The sequence below is a fragment of the Trachypithecus francoisi genome, unplaced genomic scaffold (assembly GCF_009764315.1).
Source record: "Trachypithecus francoisi isolate TF-2019V2 unplaced genomic scaffold, Tfra_2.0 Lachesis_group16, whole genome shotgun sequence".
Lineage (NCBI taxonomy): Eukaryota > Metazoa > Chordata > Mammalia > Primates > Cercopithecidae > Trachypithecus > Trachypithecus francoisi.
In genome coordinates, this window is record NW_022681461.1 from 92,495,655 (window position 1) to 92,501,654 (window position 6,000).

A 6,000-nucleotide genomic window follows, 5' to 3' on the forward strand; every position below is an offset into this window, starting at 1 on the left:
CTAAAGACAAAACTAGTAATGATGAGTTATTCATACAAAAAGACAAAATTAAGCCCTTACCTCATACTAACACAATTATGAATTATAAATGGATTAAATATCTAAATGTGACACTAAAGCTTTAAAACATTCAAAAAAATAAGAGAATGAATATCTGCACGATAGACAAATAGACATATACACACATTTTAGAATCATAATAATCCTAAAAGGAAGGAATGCACACCAACTTTGAGAGTGACTACAACTTGGGAGAGATTGAGACAATAAAGAAAATTTCAACTTTATCCACCGTACACTATTTTTTAAAATCTTGATTAATGTAACAAATCATTAACATTTGTTAAATCAAGGTGGCAAGTACATGAGTATGCAATATATTATTCTCTGTTCTTTTTTTTTTGAGACGGAGTCTTGCTCTGTCGCCCAGGCTGGAGTGCGGTGGCCGGATCTCAGCTCACTGCAAGCTCCGCCTCCCGGGTTCACGCCATTCTCCTGCCTCAGCCTCCCGAGTAGCTGGGACTACAGGCGCCGCCACCTCGCCCAGCTAATTGTTTGTATTTTTAGTAGAGACGGGGTTTCACCATGTTAGCCAGGATGGTCTCGATCTCCTGACCTCGTGATCCACCCATCTCGGCCTCCCAAAGTGCTGGGATTACAGGCTTGAGCCACCGCGCCCGGCCTGTTCTTTTTTATAAGTTTGAAAATTTAAAGAAAACAATGTCTTCACTTTTTTTTTTTTTTTTTTGGAGACAGGGTCTTGCTCTGTCACCCAGGCTGGCATGCACTGGTACAATCATGGCTCACTGCAGCCTTGACCTCCAGGGTTCAAGCAATCCTCCCGCCTTAGCCTCCCAAGTAGCTAGGACCACAGGTGTATGACACCACACCTGGCTAATTTACTACATCTTAATATTCAAATACCCACTGTTAGAAAACCATTTTTGTCTATACCTTACTGTTTATACACTGGTTTTCTACAAATGTAGCAAGGTACTGAAACTGGTGTGCTATCTGCCAGCCATGAGTCAAGTGGCTTCTCCTAACGGTGAAAGCAGGGAACAACCAGGGCAAAGGCTCTGCACTCAAGGGACCAAAGAAGGGACCCCCATCTGGTACCACCAGCACCTCCATTGCCAATGAGGTTTCTCCCCAATGTCGAGTGTACGGAAATCTAAGGCCATCAGCCTAACACACACTAAATATATTTGTTCTATAGAATTTTTAAAATTTAACCATGAAGAAAAATCTAAACTCTCCTCCAGATTTTGATTCTCACTCAGTTCCCTGACGCTATGAAAAATAAACACGAATACTGGCCGGGCACGGTGGCTCACACCTATAATCCCAGCACCTTGGGAGGCCGAGGCAGGCATATTACCTGAGGTCGGGAGTTCCCCACCAATGTGGGGAAAAGAAAAGAAAGATCAGACTGTTACTATGTCTATATAGAAAGAAGTAGACATAAGAGACTCCATTTTGCTCTGTATTTGAGATGCTGTTAATCTGTGACCCTACCCCCAACCTTGCCCTTGCAAGAGACATGTGCTGTGGTGACTCAAGGTTTAACGGATTTTGGGCTGTGCAGGGTGTGCTTTGTTAAACAAGTGCCTGAAGGCAGTATGCTTGTGAAAAGTCATCACCATTCTCTTAATCTCAAGTACCCAGGGACACGTACACTGCCAAAGGTCGCAGGGACCTCTGCCTAGGAAAGCTAGGTATTGTCCAAGGTTTCTCCCCATGTGATAGTCTGAAATATGGCCTCCTGGGAAGGGAAAGACCTGATCATCCCCCAGCCTGACACCCGTGAAGGGTCTGTGCTGAGGAGGACTAGTGTAAGAGGAAAGAAGCCTCTTGGCAGTTGAGATAGAGAAAAGCATCTGTCTCCTGCCCGTCCTTAGGCAATGGAATATCTCGGTGTAAAACCCAGTTGTATGTTCTGTTTACTAAGAAAGGAGAAAACCGCCTTAGTGCGAAAGGTGGGACTTGCTAGCGCAATGCTGCTCTTTATGCACTAAAAAGGTTTATGGAGATGTTTTCATATGCATATCAAGGCACAGCACTTTTCCTTAAACTTATGTCACAGAGATCTTTATTCATATGTCTTACCGCTGACCTTCTCCCTACGATGATCCTATTATCCTGCCACTTCCCATTTTCTAAGATGGTAAAGATAATTATCAATAAATACTAAGCGAACGCAGAGATCGGTGCCGGCATGGGTCCTCTGTATGCTGAGCGCCGGTCCCCTGGGCCCACTTTTTTTTCCCTCTATCCTTTCTCTCCGTGTCTCATTTCTTTTCTCAAGTCTCTCGTTCCACCTAACGAGAAACACCCACAGGTGTGGAGGGACAGGCCACCCCTTCAGACCAACATGGAGAAACCCCGTCTCTACTAAAAATACAAAATTAGCCAGGCGTGGTGGTGCATGCCTGTAATCCCAGCTATTCAGGAGACTGAGATAGGAGAATCACTTGAACTCGGGAAGCAGAGGCTGCAGTGAGCCAAGATCACACCATTGCACTCCAGCCTGGGCAACAAAAGCAAATCTCCGTTTCAAAAAAAAAAAAGAAAGAAAAAGAAAAACAAAACAAACACAAACATTAACTCTGTACATTTCTAAACTGACCACTTAACCAGATGTGGTGGCTCACACCTATAATCCCAATACTTTTCAAGGTCAAGGTGGGAGAACTCCTTCAGGCCAGGAGCCTGAGATGAGCGTGAGAAACATAGTGAGGCCCTGTCTCTACAAATAATTAATTAATTAATTAATTAATTTTAAAAATAATAAATAAATAAATAAAAATGGAGCCTGGGAGGCAGAGGTTGCAGTGAGCCTTGATCACGCCACTGCACTCTAGTCTAGGTGACAGAGCCAGACCCTGTCTCAAAATTAATAAATAAATGTATTGAGCTGTATGAATCAGATCAGCTTGGACACCCATATGTCCTTTTTCACAGATGACCTTCTAACAGATCTAGACTCACACAAATAAGAGTTTTGAAGAGTAAAATTAAAATAATAATAATAAAATAATAACAGTAGCTGCCTGTCAACTACAATCCTATGTTGCTTCTTGCCATCCCATGAAGCATATTTTTCATTGATAAGTCTTCTAGTCTTCTAGTGTGTGGACATGTTACCGTTTTTGTTACTTCTTTGGCCTTGGGTCTTAGGATTAGAAATCATCTATTTCAGAGAAAACCTGGTAAGAGAAAGGGCCTATCTCACAATATATAACAGAAAGTAAAAATGCCAGATAATCATTGCCCAGACTCCCTTACAGATTATAATTTTTTCTTTCTTTCCATACTTAAAATCTTTTTTTTTTTTTTTTTTTTTTTTTTTGAGACGGAGTCTTGCTCTGCCACCCAGGCTGGAGTGCAGTGGCCGGATCTCAGCTCACTGCAAGCTCCGCCTCCCGGGTTTATGCCATTCTCCTGCCTCAGCCCCCCGAGTAGCTGGGACTACAGGTGCCCGCCACCTCGCCCGGCTAGTTTTTTGTATTTTTAAGTAGAGACGGGGTTTCACCGTATTAGCCAGGATGGTCTCGATCTCCTGACCTCGTGATCCGCCCGTCTCGGCCTCCCAAAGTGCTGGGATTACAGGCTTGAGCCACCGCGCCCGGCCTTTTTTTTTTTTTTTTTGAGGATCTCTCTGTGTCACCCAGGCTGAAGCGCAGTGGTGCAAACACAGCTCACTGCAGCCTCCACCTCCAGGGCTCAGGCTCCTGAGTAGCTAAGACTAGGTACCTGCCACCACGCCTGGCTAATTTTTTTATTTTTTATAGAAACAAGGTCTCATTATATTGCTCAGGCTGGTCTCAAACTTTCAAGCTCAAATGATCCTCCCTCCTCAGCCTCCGAAAGTGCTGGGATTACAGGTGTGAGCCACCGCACCCAGCTTTAATTATTTTCTGATCTTATTGCATAGGCTAGGACTGTCTGTAAACTATTGAACGTAAGTAATGATAGTAGGCGTCCTTGTATTGTTCCTGACTTTAAAGAAAATACTTTTAATGAATCAATATTGACTATGATGTTTGCTATGTTTCTTTAAAGCTTGTTTTGAAATAATCAGAGAGAGTTGCAAAAATAGTACAGAGAGGTCCTATGAACCCTTCACCTAGTTCCCACCAATAGTTAAGTCTTACGTAACTATAGTACAATATCAAAAAGAAAAAACCTGATGTGTGTGCATAGTGTCTGTGCTATTTATCACATATGTAGACCCATGTTACTATTGCCACAATCAAGATGTAAAATATTCCACCACGAAGATCTCCCTCCTGCTACCACTTTATAGTCATACCTACACCCTCCCTCATCATCCCGAACCACTGGAACCATTAATGTGTTCTCCATCTCCATCATTTTGTCATTTGCAAAATATTATACACATAGAATCATACAGAATATGACCTTATGAGATTGGTTTTTTTCCACTCAGCATAATGCCAAGTTGTTGAATGTATCACTCACGTAGTTGGATTATGTTTTTATATTCACTCTGCCAATTGTCTTTAAATTTTTGTGTTCAGTCTATTTACATTTAACATAATTATTAAAATATTAGGGCTTAAGTCTGACATTTTCCGCTTTCTTTTCCTTGCCTTCCTGTGGATTAAACATTTTTCAAATTTCTAGTTTATCTATCATTAACAGCGGCTAACAGGAGTTAGTAAAGGGGAGGAGCCATGGTCTTTCCATGGCATGTGGCTAGAGTAGAGTGGTTATTGTCCAAAAGTTTCTGTCTTGCTAGGTTTCCTCTTTCCCCATCTTTTAAAGGGAAAAGGCTGTTCTTGGCTTTCTTGGGGTGTATATGCCCATTGTCACTTCTGACTAAGTTGCCAGTTGATCCAATACCCATGATATATGAGGCAAACAAACAAGCAAGCAAGCCCAGGGAACTCACTGCTATGTCATTCCATGGGTTGTGAAACTCCTAGCTGGTCTGTCGTCTTCTCTTTACCTTTCAAACTCTTCTTGTGTTTGTTTTACATACAGTGTCCAGGGTTTTGAGCTATACTTAGCAGGAGCAATATAGAACAATCCATCCATCCTGGTCCAAAAAAGAAAGCTCCCTTTTTAATTTACTATGAATTTTTATCATGAATGCTGACTGAATTTTATCAAATGCTTTTTCTGTATCTGTTGAGATGATCCCAGGATGTTTCCTCTTTAGTCTGTTAATGTTACGGATTTTAGATGATTAACAGATGCATTAACAGATTTTCAGATGATAAACCACTCTTTTATTCCTAAAATCAACTTAACTTTATAATGTTGTATTATTGGTTTATATAAAGCTAGATAAATTTTAACAATGTCTTTAAGACTTTTGGTCCTTTATTTAGGCTTGAAAATGGCCTTAGTATTTCTTTACAAAAATATTATTGTCTGGTAATAGTAATATTAAATTACTATCATAAAATAAGTTAGGTAAAGTTCCCTCTATTACTATTAAAACTCAGGCTCACAGATACCAGGAATCAGAAGATGCTAACAGGCAAATGCTGGCTTTAGCACCTGCTCATCTGTTTTCTTATTGTTTCTGGCCTTCCAAGAATTCAACTATGTAGGAAAAAAATTGTTTCATTTTGTCCCTGTCAATAGTATATTCAGGTGTACTAGAATGAGAATAGTCTCCTCAGAAAACTAGCTTGTCATAGTCCAGAAAATAAAAACCCTACCCTTGAAATTATTACATCTGAATTTTAACTAAACCACATCTCTAAATTCTTCCCAGAAAAAAAAAAACACAACCTTAGACTACTTTAACTACAATCTCTACTTTCTGCTTTACATCCTATTGTTGTCAGGAACTTTATTTTCATCTTGCTTATAAAACTGTAATATATTAGACATAATTAAAATTATAGTAGTTTTATAAAGTATATTTATTTATTTTTGGTTTGTTTTTGAGACAGTCTCACACTGTCACCCAGGCTGGAGTACAGTGGTGAGATCACGGCTAACTGCAGTCTTGACCTCCTG